This window comes from Parasteatoda tepidariorum, chromosome 3 (genome assembly GCF_982258835.1).
Source record: "Parasteatoda tepidariorum strain Cologne lab strain chromosome 3, Ptep-v5.0, whole genome shotgun sequence".
NCBI lineage: Eukaryota > Metazoa > Arthropoda > Arachnida > Araneae > Theridiidae > Parasteatoda > Parasteatoda tepidariorum.
Window position 1 is genome coordinate 86,185,744 of NC_141757.1, and position 21,302 is coordinate 86,207,045.

The 21,302-nt window shown below is 37.4% G+C and overlaps 1 protein-coding gene across 1 annotated transcript in view; it reads left to right on the plus strand.

Annotated features, from left to right (window-relative positions):
- The window catches only part of LOC107437141 (uncharacterized), a 134,821-nt gene that overhangs the window by 36,019 nt on the left and 77,500 nt on the right, over positions 1 to 21,302 (plus strand). The gene's annotated exons all lie outside the window — the stretch shown is intronic.

Here is a 21,302-nt window from a genome sequence, read left to right on the forward strand (position 1 = left end):
TGAACAACAATTTGACCTATTGAAGGTTCTTTCTAGTTATGTGCTTATTATTTATTTCTTATCATAACTTTTTTAATGCAAATAACGTTTGCGTAAATGAAACTATCACGCCTCCTGATTTGATGTATGTTTCACCCTTTATAGGACCATTTTCTCACACTATTTTCATGTTAAAATATTTTTAGGATTATGATTGTCTTATAAAAAGAAATTTATTTAATTTACTTAAGATTTGATTCTAAAGATTTAGCCTAGAGTCCTATAAATGCCGACGGTACCATAGCCTCTGAGAAATTTTATAAGCATTCATTTGCTATCTAAAATAAATTTATTAAATAACTCGTGATAGATTTTATAAAATGTACCCTTTGAAAAGTAGCCAATAGGAGGTAAATGAGACAATCCCTTATAACCTTAGCTTTATTTCTCTCTTTTCTACTCCTCGTGCTTAGTTTTTAACATTGTTGAATCGTCCTCCCCTTGCAGCTTGCTTCTGAATAGGTCATAATAGGGAAACGCCTTAGACAAAGAATATAAATAGGGGAGGAAGGCTAGAATCGAAAGACATAATGCAAACCGGTCCCAAGGAGCGGTGCTGTCCTTGTGTATAAAGGAAGAAGCAACATTTCGGGGCCCAGCTGAAGGGATTTTTGAAACTGATTTTCTTCCTCTTCTCAACCACAACTGGAGCTTGGAGGAGATCTCTATTTGTTCTGCCTTTTTGAGCTATTTACATGCAGTACTTTCTTAATAATTAAGACATTTCTTTGATAATCAATGCATTTATATCATCCGGGTTGATTAAGTCTGCTAAGCTATTTTATTGGGAGTACAAATTAGTTCGGTCCGTTTTCAAAAGATGGCTCTGTCTGTCATGAATGTTTCATAGTGACAGCTGGTTTCGGTGGTTTCAGAGAGGTTAGGCATCTGTCAATAATATTCAGTTTATATCGCTTAGAGTTTCATACAAAAACCCTGTTTTTACTTTGTTGAATATGTCAAAGTTTGTGGTAACTAATCAGCATTTGCGGGAGGTTTTGTGTTTCGGTTTTAATTGCAAGAAAAGTGCATCGAATGCTTGTAGAAGTTTATGGCGACAATGCTCCAACGGATAAATCATATTGGGAATGGTTTCGACCTTTCAAGAATGGTGAATGGTGTTGTATATTATGAGCTGCTATAACCTTGCGATTCCATTACGGGCGATCGGTATGGACTACAATTGATTAGTTTGAGACGTGTATTACAAGAGAAACGGCCGGAATACGATCAAAGACATGACAAAATTATTCTTCTGCATGATAACGCTCAGCATCACGTCGCAAAAGTCGTAAAAAATTATTTGGAAACGCTCAAGTGGGATATTTTATCGCACCAGCCGTATTCGCCGGACATTGCTCCCTCTGATTACTGATTGTTCCAACGGATGCAGCATGATTTGACAAGTCACCGGTTCACTTCTTTCGCAGGAATCGAAAATTGGCTCCTAACTTGGATGTCGCCTCAAAAGACGAGACATTTTTTCGAGATGGAATTCGAAAATTGACTGAGAGGTGGAAAAAAGTAGCAGCCAGCAAGAACAATACTTTGATTAATATGTTCATTCATTTTATTCTGAAATGAATGCATTTTTGATCACAAAAAAACGAACCGAACTAATTTGTACTCCTAATAACATAGAAAATAATGATAAAATGGCAGTTGGTGGGAGACAGCGTACTCAACCGTACATGTACAGTTGTCCAACAAAGGGTTTATAAGGGACTTACCCCCTGATTGTGACTTTACTTCTCATGCGCAAGTGCTGGATCGTAATACATACTCTGGTAAATATGAGTATGTTGCTCTCCCTGTAAGTTGTTTTTCTGGTTTAGTTTAGTTAGTTTAGTTAGTCCCCTTGTTAGTTTAGTATTCAAATAGCTCGACTTCTTCCCTTCTATATTCTTTGCCTTAGCCGCGTACAACATCATCTCCAGACAAGAGTTCTTATGCAGTTGTGAGGATACGTCCGAACTTCCTTAGAAGTTCGGTGCAGCATTTACGTATTTTCCTATTTTATATATAACGTTTTTAAATCTGTACTTTTCGACAAAAAAAACAAAAAAAACAAATAGACTGAAAATATATATATTTAAAAAAAATTTTGTTTTAGAAGCGAAATTTCCACACTCGAATTAGGCAAGATCAAATAATTGTACAAAAAGTTAGTTCCTAAGTAATATTTTTTAATAGAATTTTTCTTTAAATGCTATCGAATTTATGAATTTGCCAACTCCAGATAGGCATACATTTTTGACTTACTTTTGATAAAGATTTGAAAAACGTGCATTAAGATTTGTAATTGCATGTGGTCTTAATAGAGAATTCGGCTGTGAAATTACGCTGTAAATCAATAATTTTCCAATCAAGAAATAATCCTGTAAAGCACTGTTTAAATACAAACTCAATACTGAACATTTTTCGAATCTTAACCTGAAAAATAAATTTAAAATGTGATTCTAAAAACATTTGCTTATTGCTTAGGTAAGCAATGGAAAAGAGAATAATTACCTTTCAAACAATTTCGAATTTATTTTCTTTTTGAATAGGTTGAATTTTTCGTGATAAGTTATCAAATTGGGAAACTTTTTTTTAAAAAAGTTGAATGTTACCCTAAATTACCTTAAAAATAAAAAATAACAATAGAAAGGAATGTGGTTTCAAAATTATACTGTCCATCAGTAGTTTGCAATTAACAGATAACTTTCTTTACATAATATACATGAAATAAAATATATTGTTTAAATTTTTTTATTATTCTTATCAGTTTTAATTTTTAAAAAGGTATGCATTCGTACTTCCTTAAAAGAGATTTAGTTGGTTACTGAAAAAATAAAATACGAGTTAAAGAAATGGTTTCCTCATATCAACGTATGCAAGTTATAATATTTTCGTAGATTTCAACTTTAAATCATTTTTAAATTATAAATCAGGCTTTTTTCTTAAAAATGCATTCCTAGTTAATATTTTCTTCTATTTCTTTGCTTAATTTTTTAAATTACAGTTGAGAATAATGATATTTTACTATAAAAGGAGTATCACAGCATTGTACAATAGTGTTATAATACAATAGTTTACTATAGAATATTGGGCATTCGTCATTCGGAATTATGAATAATGAATAATTATGCAAAGTCTTCCTGAATAATGAGTAAAATACTTCTAAACAAAAAAGTGTGCAAAATACTGTAATTGATTATACCTGTAATTAACTACTAATGAAAAATCGATAGTAATAAAATACTTGTAATCATGATTACAATTAGTCGCAGTAACAATATTTTCTAATAAAAAGTAGTTATGACCTCTTGTAATCACCACAGAAAGCGATTATTTACCCAGAACCCGGAAACTATCAAATACAGACCGACGAGTGCAGGCCATAGATATTCGTAAAAAACCCCACCAAACACCAAACCGATGGCTCACATATTCCAAGAGTTCTTACAAGCATCCGGGAATGTTGTTTTGATCAATAGAATGATCAATTTACGTATTTCCAATAGTCATTTGAGTCAAGTCATTGTAAAATTTGCAGAATATTTATGAAAGATTTGAATTCAAAATCCTCTTTGGGCATATATAATTTTAGTAGTGCATTTCATAATGAATAAAAGTAAAGCGATTGAACTGAAGAAAGTGCAGAGTAGTATCTCTAGCTGGTAGATGTGAATTCTGCTCCTAGAGATATCTCTGTAGAGATATCTCACAAACCAAAGTGCTGACGTCAGAAATCGTTCACTTGTATCATCGTTCACAGCATGAGAAAAATTCACGCAAGTGAATTCATAGATTGGAATAAGAACTCAATTGGTGGAATGAAACCCGGAAAAATCTCACCAGTCGGGCTTCTCGTTCTGATCCCCGAATTTGCTAACGATTTTTTTTTGCCGTTAGAATGACCCTTAAAATATTCTCAGGGGTAAATTGAACACGGGTTAGAATCCTTTTGAAATCAAACTAATCATTGGGCGTTTTTGCAGTTTTCCTCTGAACTTAGTGCAAATAGAAGTTAGTTCCATCAAAAAGTCCTCCACACAGGCTAGTTTATCCCAATGTTTGATCTAAGAGTTCCCTTGTCTTTTGGCCTGGGATAAAAGAAGACTACGGAGGTGAACATTGGTAGTTGTAAACCTGAAAATGGGTCGGCTCTTTAACACCGGTTATTATACAAAATAAAATAATAACACCACCCATGAACCAAAATGCAATATTTTGCAAGTCACGTCTGTTTTTTTTTAGCAAAATCAAATTTGAAATAAAAAAGAGGGGTATAATTTTTTGAAGTTGACCCCACTGAATTTACTGACCCCTTTTGAATTTATTAAAGTTGACCCCACACTACCTCCGGGGAAAAGATTGTTAGGACGTTTTGTGAATTCTTCATTTGAAATGATTTTATGAATGTATTTTTAAATTTTTGAGTCGATGTGCATTTCTAGTGGTATTTCAGCATTTCCATATTTTTTTGTGTACCTTGTCTTTACTCAACTAGCTCATCACATTTTAACGCTTAATTAACTATTATTGAAACAAAGTGAAAGAACACGAACAAGCATTGTTGCTTCTTTTTTTTCAACAAACCAGAATTCATTTCTGTATAAAATGTCAAAGTAAGTTGTATCTTTATTCGTACGCTTTAACAATGTAAACATGTATTTTAATAATGATATAAACAATAGTTGTTTTTAAATCTTAACAGCTCTTTCATTTAGTCATCGGATTTCTTGATAGTAGTCGCCAATGAATTTCGCAAGAAAATTGTAAGTGATTTCCTTTTACTGATAGTTTTAATTATGTTAGTTTTTTTTGTTGTAATTACGTGATTTTTCTTCACAGCATATTATTAAAAATATTTGAATGTAATAGATACAACTTCACTCTTTCGGTCTTGAGGTCAACGTATTAGGACTTTGTTCATTTTTACATTATTCTATATTCCTTAATTTTAAAATTTTTAAACTGCGAAATCTAGTGTCCTACTAATAACGCTGTTCAAAAATAGAGACATTCTCAATTGATAGACAAAATAAGTAAAAAGGCTTCTATCTACTTGTTATTTTCAAAATATTATTATATGTAGTTTTTTGCATCTAAAAATTGTTGTGCAGTACAAATTATGTCTCTTAATGACTAATTCAGTACTTTTAACTGAAAAGAAAAACTTTCTCATTTTGTTTAAATACAGCTTGTGTGTCCGACAATTAAATCACTTTATAAATAGTTCTATGATTGGCCGAATGTTATACCATTTAATATTAGAGAGACTTGTGTATGGATCAGTGTATCTAACCCGTCATTGATTTCTTTTGTGCCCAATTCATAGTCATGGGCCGTAAGTGTCAATATCAGTAAATATAACATTTCTGAATAACTTGCAATTGTATCGCTCAGCGTTGCATTAAACGTATCTTGAATTTATACATGGCCTTATCCAAACAACGTTGATTTCCTAAAAAAAAATTAAGAAAATAAAATTTTTACTATACAACATTTACTGTTACTTATATAGTTTTAATTTTATACTTACTCAAGAAGCAGAATAAGACATACGTATTTAATCATTTCCTCACAAAAATGCTTAAAAAATAACCTAGTGAACTCACCGAATCTTCTGATGGAAAAAACCTCCCAAGTCCGGCTCCCCAGTCAAACGACCCGGATAGGCCACCACCGTGGTGTTAATCTAAATTTCAAAAAATACATAAATTTTTGCCGTGACAACTGGCCCAAAAGTGCTCATCCAATTGATTATTTTACAACAAAGTCTAAAACAAAATAGTAGATATCACAAATTAATGCTCTAACAAAACGAATGTTTTATAATAAGACCTCATTTATATTGCCCCAACAACTCTGTTTCGTAGGGTGTCTTGGGATATTCATCCACTTTTGGATGCACCTGGATACTTTTTTTTAAAAATTTCTTTCCGCACATGCGCTGTATAGAGCAACTACTTCAATTACTCTTATCTGGAGCAGTTTTTTTTATTATTTTTTTAATTTTAAAGCAATAATTTCGTTATCAGTTTAAAATTAATTCAAACGCTTTGTTTAATATTTTTTTTAAATATTTAAGCTATAGCAAAACTGGCTCTAGACCTAGTATATATTTCGGACATTTACCAAAGATCTAGTCATACTAGGTCTGGTTAAGTGCCATTGCCCGGTATACATTTGCCCGGTATATCCTACACTGATTTTTTTTTTAAGGTCAAGTGCCGTTGCCCGGTATCCGGTATACATTTGCCCGGCATATCCTACACTGATGTTTTTTTTAAGGTCAAGTGCCATTGCCCGCTATATATTTGCCCGATACTCCAAACACTGATGTTTGTTCTAATCTATCGTCAGTAAGCATTAAAATATCGAATAAATGTAATTATATCCCCGAATAAATTAATATAAAATCGGATGTAATAAATATTTCGGACATTCACCAAAGCGACTAATTTGACTGTCAACATTCACTGGTGAAAGTCAACAACCACCGATTTCGGTCATTCACAGTAACATGCACATCATTTACATAATAACCTCATCAGGACGATTATTTCATACTTCGCCTAAATAGCATCCGGCATTTCAAAAAATATAAATAATTGGTTTTGTTGGCGATGATCTCGAAAGGCGATAAAGAATCATTCATAGTACAGGTAAGGAAAATATTAACCTCGAAGGAAAAATGGATGAATATCCCAAGGAACCGTTTCGTAGTGGGCTTCATTAAAATTTTCCAAACACTCCGTTGTTTTATAGTGGGACAAAATCACATATCAATATTGCAGTAGATCAAGATCACATATCATAGTAACAATTACAAATAGTTCCACTAAGTACAGTTGTCTTCGTCATATGGCAGACATCAGGTCCGAGGCAGTGAAGTACGAATTACATAGTAAACAGAGTTCAAAATAATAGACATTTTTTAAAAAAAAAATAGAAAATAATTTAAAATAGGATACGAAAAAAGATCATAAATTGGATAATTAATAATAAAATTTTAGGATTCCCGAGTCAAAATTCATGCTAGTACCAGCAACCAAAACAGCCTAGTTTCTACTATACCTTGCTATGTATGCAACGTTTTCAAGCTATTATATACCACACATTGCTAGCTAGCATCAAATTCTGCATATCTAGCTACCACAGCAATAGCACGATAAGTTATATACAAGTATCTTATCAAAGCTTAACTCCGTCCAACGCCAGTTAGGGGGCATCCGGGAAATACAAGTATCTTATGCTAATTTGATGTTTACGCTTCTTCCAAATCATGGAGAGGTAGACACATTAACGTGCCATTATATGCTTTTTAATGCTTGCCACCGTAATATGTTTTGTAGGCAGCTTAGGCGAAAAGAGCATAACGTTCTATGCATCATTATGAATTGCTAATTAATTGGACACGATTTTCCAATCATGAGTGGGTAGGTACTTTAATGAATAATTGAGTCGTGTTAATACTTCTTAATTTAGTAGGCTATGAAGATATTTTAGGTATGAACGGCATAATGTGCTAGTAAGAATTCTATTAAATTATATTCAATCTAACATTTCGACTTCTAAACTTTTCGTCAATTTCATTACTTAAATACTGGGACCACTTTTTTGTGAAATAGCACCTCATATTATTAATAAATAAAGATTTATTTGTGAAAGAAAACAGTAAGTTAACATACTTCATGAAATATACTTTCTCGTCAATTCAATTTTATACCAGAAAAAATTGGTGTTTTCTTTACTAGTGAGCGCTGCATTATCTGTCTACCACCTATATTTCAGAGATACTGTATCTGCTGTATTTTGAGACTATTTAGCTCAACTTGTTCACTGTATTGACAGTAAGATAAGTGAATAATGAAAAAACAGTAAACATAGCGAATACAGTACATGTTATAAAATAATAAACATAAATTGTGAATAAGATAGTAAACAGGTGTTTGCGAAGTAATAAAAATGTAAAATTTGAATAAAATCGAAGCTTTAACCCTTTGACTACGAATTTTAAAGAATAATTTTTTTGTCCCGTTTATTATTCAAAAGGACAAAATAGGTCACAAATAAGGCAAATTTAGTATTTAGGATTTTTCTGACAAGCGGTTATCAATTTAGAGGCTGAGACATATATGTCCCGGCCGTACTTAATGCTGGAATACACATGTCCCACCTGTAGTGATCGACTTACTACAAGCACATCTATCATTCCGGAAAAATTTATTATATGGACTTTTTTTACATGGTATTATACAGGGTGAAGCAATCTTTGCATAACCCGACATTTCACATTGGACAACTCATATTTGTTCTTTTTTCTGTGTTCATTTGAGAAAATATGAATGGACATAATAATACCAATGAGGAATACGAGTGGGATACATCTGTCCCAATGAAGAATGCTACTGGGATATATCTGTCCCAGCGCAAAATCACAATGCTATTTCATGCAAGAAACTCTTTAGCGCCATCTAGGTAGCTCCATCTAGGAGATATTGGAAACATTTGGCATATTACAATGAGTTTCTAAGTGCTTTTCATCCCATTAGTAATTTGTAAACATTTGTTGGGGCAAATGAGTCCCGTTAGTAGTCAAAGGGTTAAAAACACCGATTACCTTATCAACAATATACAAATTTCGAAATTTAAATCTAAATGAAAATTTGAAAAATGTACTTTTTCTAGCTATACTCTAACTAAATACTAACTTTTACGTATGTAGGAACACAAGAAAAACAAATAATATTAATTAAGCCAATCGAAGCCAAATCGGGATTTCCAAAAAAGCGAGTTCTTTTTAATTATATTTTTTTATTGGAAACAAATTTATCTGTTTGGAAATATCGTCTCCACACAATCAGTTGCAGTAACCAAAACTCGTAGAAGTAAGGAGTTAGAGATATGGAATCTATAGTTTATTGAAAATTAATTCGATTCGCGAACGACAGACTTTTAAAAAAATTTTAAACTGTTGAATTGCAACTTCAAGTTCTTCACGTTTGGTTAGGATGTCATATTATATTGGTTCTGATGCAATCGACAGCTACTAGAATGAAGGTCTTAGTCGCTTCGAAGGTAAGTTCAGTAAGTTATAGTTCCATAAAATATAAATAAATTCGGGTACCCCGGAACTCATTGAAAAGTTTGATCTTTTGCTGATGCTTCTGTATATTGCATCCGGTTTGCACCTAAAGCCGAACAGAAAAGTATTCTTAGCTGGTACCGCTCCCGGCTGGCACAACACCTCCTAAAATAAGGAAGGCCTTAGCACGGATCAATTTAGCAGTCCGATGTGACGAAGTTAACTGCGCAGTTGATGAAAAATAAGAAAGATGTCATTACGTTCGGGGTACTAAGCTGCGCAGTGGTTGAAAATACGAAATACGCCATTACGTTTGGACTACTAAAGGATATTTATGGTAACCCGTGCAGAGGCCTACTCTTTTCTAGGAGGTGTTGGCTGGCACCGACCACAAAGCTGTCAAAAGGGATCGTGCACAAAATGTGCGAAAAATTTGCCTAAGCGAAATTAGAGATGCGATTATAAGCCTGATTGGTGGAATGTATGCAAAACTCTCGCCAGTTGGCGTCTTGTTCTAATCTCCGAATTTACTGCTTTTGTGTTTTTTTATTCAGTTCGAATGAACTTTAAATATTCTCAGTGGTCGTACAGAAACTTTGGGTTAGAATGCTTTTTCCATCGGTCTAAATATGGGACTTTTTCGTAGCTTTCCTCTGCATGCTATGCAAAGGCGAATTTTAAAAAAAAAGTTATCAAGAACCAGAGGGCAATAAGAAAGGCAAGTTTGTCCCAATGCTTGATGTATTCCCAGTTCGAATTATTATACCAGTTCGTTATATATATTCATTCTAATTATTATGTACCAGTTCGTTATTCCCAACTTGTTATTCCCAGTTCGAATGAACTTTAAATATTCTCAGTGGTCGTACAGAAACTTGGGGTTAGAATGCTTTTGCCATCGGTCTAGCCATGGGACTTTTTCGTGGCTTTTTTCTGCATGCTATGCAAAGGCGAGTTTTAAAAAAAAAGTTATCAAGAACCAGAGGGCAATAAGAAAGGCAAGTTTGTCCCAATGCTTGATGTAGAAGTTCACTTGTCTTTGGGGCTGGATTCAAAATCAAAAGACTACAGAGTTGAACATTGACAGTAATAAACACAAAAATGGGTGGGAATTTAGCACCTCTCATAATGCAAAATAAAACGGTAATGATATCTGAAAACAAAAATGCAGCTTTTGCAAGTTAAATTGGGGTTCGTCCTTTTTCGGAAAATTTAAATCTACGATAAAAAATTAAAAAAACAGGGGCTTATTTTTGAGATATTGAAGATGACTCCACTCAACCACCCCCGGGGGAGGGGAGGAGATTTAAAGAATGAGTTCTGTAATTGAATTCCTCATTTGATGTGATTTTACGAGGGTATTTCTAAATTTCTGGGTCGATGTATTCTCTCGATATTTGACCGTTTCCGTACCTTTTTTTTTTTAATCTTGTCTTTAATCGACTAACCCAAACCATTTTTATATTAGTAACATTAAATAAACAAAGTAAAAAAAAAACAATTATACACATTGTTGCTGATTTTTTGCAATAAGACAAAAGTTATTTTTATATAAAATATCAAAACAAGCTATAACATTTTTCGTATGCTCTTAACAATGTAAACTTTTATTTTAACAATGGCATAAGCAATTGTTATTTCGATTGATTAAATGCTTTGTCATTTCTTCTCAAAAATTGTTGACTGAAGGCAACGTTGAAGTTCGCATGAAAATTGTAAGTAGTATTATTTTAATAATATTTTTATTTATTTTCGTTTTCTTTTTTTTTTTTAAATTAAACGTCTTTTCTTCACAGCTTATTAATAAAAGTCATCAACAGAACTTAACTTCTACGTAAGACTCTTTATAACCAATGAAGTGCTTTTAGCTGAAAAAAGTTCTCCTTTTGCTTAATTATAGCCAGTATGCCCTATGATTAGTTCACTTATAAATTAGTTCGATCACGGGTCGAATGTTATAATATTTCATGTTAAAAAAAGCTTATATATAAGGCAATTTAACTAACCAGTCATTGATTTTTATATGCCCAATTCATAGTTATGGGCTAGTAGGGTCAATATCATTAGACGTAACATTTGTGAAAAACGTGCAATTCTATCGCTCAGTATTTTTTATAAATGCATCCTGAATTTTTGCATGACCTTAAGCAAACAAAATTGATTTAATAAAAGATAAAATAAAATGAAAAATGAAAATTTTTACAATACGATATTTGCAGTTACTGATATAAATTGATTAGTTTTATTCGTAGCATGAAATTAGAATTGGAAATAAGTACTTAATAAGTACCTCTTAAAAATGATTGAAAAGTAGTCAAATGAACCCACCAAATTTTTTGACGGAGGGAATCTACGTCCGGTACCCAGGCTAAGTGATCCAGATGGACCATCCTATCACCTGTGTTCTATCCCCTGTTTCGCTTGATTAAAATAAAAAAAGCAAAAAAAAAAAAAAAACGTTTTCACCAATGAAATAGGCTCAAAATTTCAAATCTAATTAATTGTCTTAAAACAAACTCTTTAGCGAAAAAGTAGGTGTCACAAATGTCCCAGCATAAAAAGAGTGTTTTATAATGAGATCATTTTTATATTTCCCTGACAACTCTGCTCTACAGAGTACATTATTATAATTTCCCAAACAGTCCACAGTTTTATAGTGAATCAAGATCACATATCAATATCATAGTCGATTTAAATGACATATCACAGTAACAATTACAAATAGTTACACGAAGTACAGTTATCTTCAAAATATGGCAGACATCGGGTAATCAAGTGACCATCAGGTAATGAAGTTTAAATTGCATAGTAAACAGAGTTTAAAATAATAGAATTAAAATTTAAAATCAGATAACATAACAGATCATAAATTGGATAATTAATAATAATAATAAAATTTAAGGTTTCCCAAGTCAAAAGTGCCGTGCTAGAAATAGCAATAGTAACAACAGGAATGAGTTTGTTTCTGCTATGTATCGTTATGACTACAATCTTGTGTTTGCAAGATTATATGCTTCACAATTCTAACCTGCATCAAGTGCTAAAAAGCTAGTCTATATAGCAGTAGCATGATAAGCTATATACTAGCATCTTGTGCTTATTTGCTGTTTAAGCTTAAACCAAATAGAGAAGTAGACACATTAACGAACTATTATATGCTTGTTAAATAAGCTATGAAAACATTTTTGGTATGAACAGCCAGCATGATGAGCAATAATTTAATTACTGCTAATATAAAAACTAATGACTTGTTCAATAATATTACATAAAATATTATATTCAACTAGTGGGCTACGCCCCCTGCTCGCTAACGCTCGCCAACCCCCGAAAATTGCTACGCAATCTTATATGGTTTGTTTCGCAAACCAAGCTCGCTTCGCTCGCTACTAACTTACGTACTTTACAAATGCGCAAAAATCCAAGAATTCAGAACAATCATTCAAATCCATATAACATTTTTTTAAAAAAAAAATTACATCTTTTTAGTAAATACTAAGTCATTAAAATAAATTTGAATTCAAATAAATGACATGTAATTCGTTAAACCTATTAGAAATGTGCTATAGCATAAAATCTTGAGATAAAATTTCTGAAACTGATATCTCTTTAAAAATGTTAAAATTTTGGCTTTAAGTCTATTAAAAATTGAAATAAGTGAATTACAATGGAAAAACCTGCATAAACAAAACATTATGTTTTTAAAAAATAATAACCATGAACGATTCACAGCCTTGTTAAAAACGTAAGTATAAGTCTTAGAACTTTGACATACAAAAGAACTAATAACAATAATAAAAGAAATAAATTCGTGATATAAATCAAAAATCGTCAAATAATTTCGTAATATATAAATTCGTGAAAAAAAGTGCTTTCGACAAAATACTAAAATGGAGATCTATTGACAAAGACTACTCACTTCTGCCTAGCTTAATAGTGTGAGATTGCCGCAGCTGATAGGGTGAATTTCGGAAGAGATCACATTTGGCGTGAATGCTCTCTCTGGTTATTTCAGTTTCCGTTTTTAAAAGCACTATATGTTGAGCCACCTCAGATAGATTTGGCATGTGACATTTTTAGAGGCAATCATTGGTCGATTTTCCAGCTTTGCCATTCGGGGAGTTGTAATGAGATTCTTTTTGTCGCCGTGTAAGAGAAATATATATATAGATAATACATAATATTATGTTCAATAATACATAATATTAAATCCATTAATATTATTCAGAATATTAAATAAAATTCCGTCCAACATTTTGTTTTTTAAAATTATCCTCTATTTGATTACTTAACAACTGGGACCACACTTTTAGAGAAGGAGCACTTCATATTGTTAAGCCAAATTTGAACAGAAAAAAGATCGAGTATTTTCTAAATATAGCAACCATGTTGCCTTTCTTAATAATCTCTCTATAAATATCTAAAACAATTGCACGCTTCAGACATATCAGAATTACTTAATATCATTAATATGTTATGAAATGAAGCATATTTGAACTCAAAAATTATATTATCTATTTTATTGGAAGCAAAATTATTTGTTTGAAAATATCGCCTATCAAAATAAGCTGCAGACGACAGCTGGTAGGAAAAAACCACACGAATTAAACTATTTAGATCTTTAAAAAAATAAGTAAAAAAAATAGCAACCGAGCTTTATGTAACAATGAACTAAACACATTCTTTAATTTATTTTTAGAATTTTAGCTGCGTAGATGAAACCCTTTTCGTTTCCATGACAAAATGGGTTAAAGAAAAAATATATAACTCTTAAAGCACTTTTATCTAAAAACTTCGACAAATTAATACACTTTCAAATTATAAAAAAAAACTTCTTTTCTTATTTTACAGAAAAAAATTGTATCAGTGTGGGGAGAGTCATCTCGACTATATCAACTTTCATCTAACCTCATCATGGAAACAAGTTAACACGGCTTACATACTACTGGAATGGAATTATATTTATGTAGTGGTAGATACACTACAGTACTCCCCCACCAGAACTATATGTGTGACAGAATTCGATGAACGGATGCAACTTATTGATTCCTTGATGTTTTGGGAGAAACCGGGAGAGCTATGTTAAGATGACCGGACTTTTTTGAATGCTAATCGTGAGAGTTGCATTAAGTTCACGGTTGTAGTCGTTCCAGCGACAGTGTTGTCGTTAGCAGTCGAGTGTACAGAGGCAGAAATTGTGTTTGATATTGACTGAAAAGCAACTGTGCCAGGAGGAGGATAAAGTCGCAGTCACAAGTAGCAAGTCAACTGTTCAATTTGGAATCCATTCAAGTAGGCGTGTTTAAATCTAATTGGGAGGTTTCTGTCAAGGGAGGTAGGGGTGGAGGATCGAAGTAAAGGTGGTGGATGCTCAGCTCCAACGTTACGTAATCTCGCATCGATTGCGGTTGAAGCCAGGTCTGTAGCTGTAAGTTACTGTGACTGTAGCGCCCGGAGAAGATTCTCGGCTTGTACATTGCGACGCTGTTTCGTCCGTGGGGGGGGGGTGAATGCTCAGCTCAAACGTTGCGTATCCTCGCATTGATTGCTTGCTGTTTGCTCAGCCTGTTGAAGTCTATGCGAGGTTACGTAATGTTTGAGTCGTGAATCCACCACCTCTACCACGGGTGTTACAGAATTGTAGCGTACAAGCCGATCATCAACTCCGGGCTCTACAACCCCCTTCACTTACAGTTACAGGCTGAGCTTCAACCGCAGTCGATACGAGGCTTCACTGGCTGTAGCTTCCACCTGGGCTTTTACGTTGCAATGCTGTAGCGTTTGTGGGGGTGGGGTGTGTGCTCAGCTAAACGTTACGTAGTCTCTCATCGATTATGGTAGAAGCTTGGTCTGTAACTGTAAGTTACGGTGACTGTAGCGCCCGCAGAAGAAGCTCGGCTTGTACGTTGCAATGCTGTTGCGTCCGTGGGGGAGGGGTGAATGCTAAGCTCAAAGGTTGCGTAGCCTCGCATTGATTGCTTGCTGTTTGCTCAGCCTGTTGAAGTCTTTGCGAGGCTACGTAATGCTTGAGTCGAGCATCCGCCACCTCTACCACGGGTGTTACTTAATTGTAACGTGCAAGCGGATCATCAACTCCGAGCTCCACAGCCCCCGTAACTTACAGTTACGGGCCGAGCTTCAGCCGCAGTCGATACGAGGCTACGCTGGCTGTTGCTTCCATAGCTGAAGCTTGGTTTTTACGTTGCAATGCTGTAGCATCCGTGGGGGGTGGGGTGTATGGTCAGCTAAACGTTACGTAGTCCCGCATCGATTGCGGTTGAAGCCTGGTCTGTAACTGTAAGTTACGGTGACTGTAGCGCCAGCAGAAGAAGCTCGGCTTGTACGTTGCAACGCTGTTGCGTCCGTGGGGGAGGGGTGAATGCTAAGCTCAAACGTTGCGTAGCCTCGCATTGATTGCTTGCTGTTTGCTCAGCCTGTTGAAGTCTTTGCGAGGCTACGTAATGCTTGAGTCGAGCATCCGCCACCTCTACCACGGGTGTTACTTAATTGTAACGTGCAAGCCGATCATCAACTCCGGGCTCCACAGCCCCCGTAACTTACAGTTACGGGCCGAGCTTCAGCCGCAGTCGATACGAGGCTACGCTGGCTGTTGCTTCCATAGCTGAAGCTTGGTTTTTACGTTGCAATGCTGTAGCATCCGTGGGGGTGGGGTGTATGGTCAGCTAAACGTTACGTAGTCCCGCATCGATTGCGGTTGAAGCCTGGTCTGTAACTGTAAGTTACGGTGACTGTAGCGCCAGGAGAAGAAGCTCGGCTTGTACGTTGCAACGCTGTTGCGTCCGTGGGGGAGGGGTGAATGCTAAGCTCAAACGTTGCGTAGCCTCGCATTGATTGCTTGCTGTTTGCTCAGCCTGTTGAAGTCTTTGCGAGGCTACGTAATGCTTGAGTCGAGCATCCGCCACCTCTACCACGGGTGTTACTTTATTGTAACGTGCAAGCCGATCATCAACTCCGGGCTCCACAGCCCCCGTAACTTACAGTTACGAGCCGAGCCTCAGCCGCTGTCGATACGAGGCTTCGCTGGCTGTTGCTTCCATAGCTGAAGCTTGGCTTTTACGTTGCAATGCTGCAGCATCCGTGGGGGTGGGGTGTATGGTCGGCTAAACGTTACGTAGTCCCGCATCGATTGCGGTTGAAGCCTGGTCTGTAACTGTAAGTTACGGTGACTGTACCGCCAGGAGAAGAAGCTCGGTTTGTACGTTGCAACGCTGTTGCGTCCGTGGGGGAGGGGGTGAATGCTAAGCTCAAACGTTGCGTAGCCTCGCATTGATTGCTTGCTGTTTGCTCAGCCTGTTGAAGTCTTTGCGAGGCTACGTAATGCTTGAGTCGAGCATCCGCCACCTCTACCACGGGTGTTACTTAATTGTAACATGCAAGCCGATCATCAACTTCGGGCTCCACAGCCCCCGTAACTTACAGTTACGAGCCGAGCCTCAGCCGCAGTCGATACTAGGCTTCGCTGGCTGTTGCTTCCATAGCTGAAGCTTGGCTTTTACGTTGCAATGCTGCAGCATCCGTGGGGTTGGGGTGTATGGTCAGCTAAACGTTACGTAGTCCCTCATCGATTGCGGTTGAAGCCTGATCTGTAACTGTAAGTTACGATGACTGTACCGCCAGGAGAAGAAGCTCGGTTTGTACGTTGCAACGCTGTTGCGTCCGTGGGGGAGGGGGTGAATGCTAAGCTCAAACGTTGCGTAGCATCGCATTGATTGCTTGCTGTTTGCTCAGCTTGTTGAAGTCTTTGCGAGGCTACGTAATGCTTGAGTCGAGCATCCGCCACCTCTACCACGAGTGTTACTTAATTGTAACGTGCAAGCAGATCATCAACTCCGGGCTCCACAGCCCCCGTAACTTACAGTTACGAGCCGAGCCTCAGCCGCAGTCGATACGAGGCTTCGCTGGCTGTTGCTTCCATAGCTGAAGCTTGGCTTTTACGTTGCAATGCTGTAGCATCCGTGGGGGAGGGGTGTATGGTCAGCTAAACGTTACGTAGTCCCGCATCGATTGCGGTTGAAGCCTGGTCTGTAACTGTAAGTTACGGTGACTGTAGCGCCAGGAGAAGAAGCTCGGCTTGTACGTTGCAACGCTGTTGCGTCCGTGGGGGAGGGGGTGAATGCTAAGCTCAAACGTTGCGTAGCCTCGCATTGATTGCTTGCTGTTTGCTCAGCCTGTTGAAGTCTTTGCGAGGCTACGTAATGCTTGAGTCGAGCATCCGCCACCTCTACCACGAGTGTTACTTAATTGTAACGTGCAAGCAGATCATCAACTCCGGGCTCCACAGCCCCCGTAACTTGCAGTTACGAGCCGAGCCTCAGCCGCAGTCGATACGAGGCTTCGCTGGCTGTTGCTTCCATAGCTGAAGCTTGGCTTTTACGTTGCAATGCTGTAGCATCCGTGGGGGTGGGGTGTATGGTCAGCTAAACGTTACGTAGTCCCTTATCGATTGCGGTTGAAGCCTGGTCTGTAACTGTAAGTTACGGTGACTGTACCGCCAGGAGAAGAAGCTCGGTTTGTACGTTGCAACGCTGTTGCGTCCGTGGGGGAGGGGGTGAATGCTAAGCTCAAACGTTGCGTAGCCTCGCATTGATTGCTTGCTGTTTGCTCAGCCTGTTGAAGTCTTTGCGAGGCTACGTAATGCTTGAGTCGAGCATCCGCCACCTCTACCACGGGTGTTACTTAATTGTAACATGCAAGCCGATCATCAACTTCGGGCTCCACAGCCCCCGTAACTTACAGTTACGAGCCGAGCCTCAGCCGCAGTCGATACTAGGCTTCGCTGGCTGTTGCTTCCATAGCTGAAGCTTGGATTTTACGTTGCAATGCTGCAGCATCCGTGGGGTTGGGGTGTATGGTCAGCTAAACGTTACGTAGTCCCTCATCGATTGCGGTTGAAGCCTGATCTGTAACTGTAAGTTACGGTGACTGTAGCGCCAGGAGAAGAAGCTCGGTTTGTACGTTGCAACGCTGTTGCGTCCGTGGGGGAGGGGGTGAATGCTAAGCTCAAACGTTGCGTAGCATCGCATTGATTGCTTGCTGTTTGCTCAGCTTGTTGAAGTCTTTGCGAGGCTACGTAATGCTTGAGTCGAGCATCCGCCACCTCTACCACGAGTGTTACTTAATTGTAACGTGCAAGCAGATCATCAACTCCGGGCTCCACAGCCCCCGTAACTTACAGTTACGAGCCGAGCCTCAGCCGCAGTCGATACGAGGCTTCGCTGGCTGTTGCTTCCATAGCTGAAGCTTGGCTTTTACGTTGCAATGCTGTAGCATCCGTGGGGGAGGGGTGTATGGTCAGCTAAACGTTACGTAGTCCCGCATCGATTGCGGTTGAAGCCTGGTCTGTAACTGTAAGTTACGGTGACTGTAGCGCCAGGAGAAGAAGCTCGGCTTGTACGTTGCAACGCTGTTGCGTCCGTGGGGGAGGGGGTGAATGCTAAGCTCAAACGTTGCGTAGCCTCGCATTGATTGCTTGCTGTTTGCTCAGCCTGTTGAAGTCTTTGCGAGGCTACGTAATGCTTGAGTCGAGCATCCGCCACCTCTACCACGGGTGTTACTTAATTGTAACGTGCAAGCGGATCATCAACTCCGGGCTCCACAGCCCCCGTAACTTACAGTTACGAGCCGAGCCTCAGCCGCAGTCGATACGAGGCTTCGCTGGCTGTTGCTTCCATAGCTGAAGCTTGGCTTTTACGTTGCAATGCTGTAGCATCCGTGGGGGTGGGGTGTATGGTCAGCTAAACGTTACGTAGTCCCTCATCGATTGCGGTTGAAGCCTGGTCTGTAACTGTAAGTTACGGTGACTGTACCGCCAGGAGAAGAAGCTCGGTTTGTACGTTGCAACGCTGTTGCGTCCGTGGGGGAGGGGGTGAATGCTAAGCTCAAACGTTGCGTAGCCTCGCATTGATTGCTTGCTGTTTGCTCAGTCTGTTGAAGTCTTTGCGAGGCTACGCAATGCTTGAGTCGAGCATCCGCCACCTCTACCACGGGTGTTACTTAATTGTAACGTGCAAGCGGATCATCAACTCCGGGCTCCACAGCCCCCGTAACTTACAGTTACGGGCCGAGCTTCAGCCGCAGTCGATACGAGGCTACGCTGGCTGTTGCTTCCATAGCTGAAGCTTGGCTTTTACGTTGCAATGCTGTAGCATCCGTGGGGGTGGGGTGTATGGTCAGCTAAACGTTACGTAGTCCCGCATCGATTGCGGTTGAAGCCTGGTCTGTAACTGTAAGTTACGGTGACTGTAGCGCCAGGAGAAGAAACTCGGCTTGTACGTTACAACGCTGTTGCGTCCGTGGGGGAGGGGGTGAATGCTAAGCTCAAACGTTACGTAGCCTCGCATTGATTGCGGTTGTTTGCTCAGCCTGTTGAAGTCTATGCGAGGCTACGTAACGTTTGAGCCGAGCATCCACAGCGAAGTCTTTTTAGCAAATGCTTCCTGAAGAGTTTAAAGTTCCACAAGTATCCCGTACCCAAGTGTTGGATATGCCTCATGAGAATGACGAATCTCAAGGGAATGAGGAACTCAAGGGAATGTTGGATGGAGCCCAAGTGCATTGTGATGAAACAGAAATGTTGGATATGCCTCAAACGTTAGATGAATCAGAAGAGTTGGATAAGCCTCAAGTGTTAATTGAATCAAAAGTATTGGATATGCCTCAAGTGTTTGTTGAATCTAAAAAGCCCCAAGACGTGTTTTTCAATGTGGATTTTTATCTCATTGCACCAAAGGTGGATCAAGAATTTGATAACATCCGAGACTTTTTATACAATTTTTCGGACTCTTTGGATTTACGTACAGTTGTGATACCCTGTTGGAAAAGACAGTATCCATTGAATCCAGGAAAACCGTTGAATCAATAAATAAACAAAGGAAACGCATATATAATGTAAATATCGCATAGTATTGAAAGTATTGTGTTGTATTGTAAATTTGAATGTATTGTATTATAATATAAATAAATAAAACCCTGGGGTTTATTTTTTTTCAATACTGTTTGTCATTCTTTAAGATTTCATTTCTTGTCACATGGCCAAATAGGATGTCATAACATTTTGTGGACAATCAGAATGCCGCACGTCATAATTCTTCATCCTTTTTCGCGTGTAAAAGGGGATTCCCTCCATCACACCATCTAATATGTTTAGTCTCTCTAAGATGGATCAGCTCATGAGAGAACAACTCTCATCATTATAGATTTTACTGACAGAACATAATTCTCGAATGTTTTCTATTCATGGCCCACACTGTCTCAGATAAACATGATAACAGAAGATATGTAAATGTTTTTGTCAATATCATCAGTCGAAAAAGTCAATGGCAAAAAGAATGTCGCATCTCCCAAGATTATGAATATAGTCTAGTACCGTGTCAATTTTTGTTGTTGATGAAGGGATTCGAGTCAATCGAAATGCAACTCTCAATTTTTGCCTGCATATTGTCTGACAGAACCCTAAAAACCTTACTATTTACTTTAAATTCACTTCAAATGCTTTTATGTGAACTCAATAACTTACTTCATTTTCACACGAATAATTAAATAAATCAATTTCAAAATTCATAAGTTGTCTTTCACATTTTAAGTTTTACATGGCAGCCGAAGCACCTTCGTTTTGTCAACACGTTCGTTGTTAAAGCGGCTTCCTATATTTCGTGGATAGGGTATCAGTTAGATCTCAGTAAATCAAATAATAAATATATCTAAGATGACATCACTTCATTTACTGGAAATTCATTAATGATCAATCAGTTACAGATGCAACCAATAGGAATACGTTCCTGTTAGGATAAGAATACGAATCGTCTAATTAGGATTAGTGGAAGTGAATATTGAATGATAGTGGAACACTGATCTAGTTGAGCCTCTAACTTGGATATCTGTATTTAAAAAAAGAACCTTTTAGTTGTTAGTAAATTCAGCCCTGAATCTAACTATCTGTGATTTAAATTTTGGTTGATAAAATTATTAAAAAGTGGCAAAAAACTAAACCTTTTTTATACTTCTCTACCATTTTAAATACGTTTTTATTATTTTATGTTTTTGTAAATGTATAAAAAAAAATCGAGTTTTTATTGGTTTACATTTCGAAACGCAATATCGAGAAATTATACTTAATTTATGATGAGAATAGAACACCACCTAATCCGTACTTTGAAAACATCAGCCT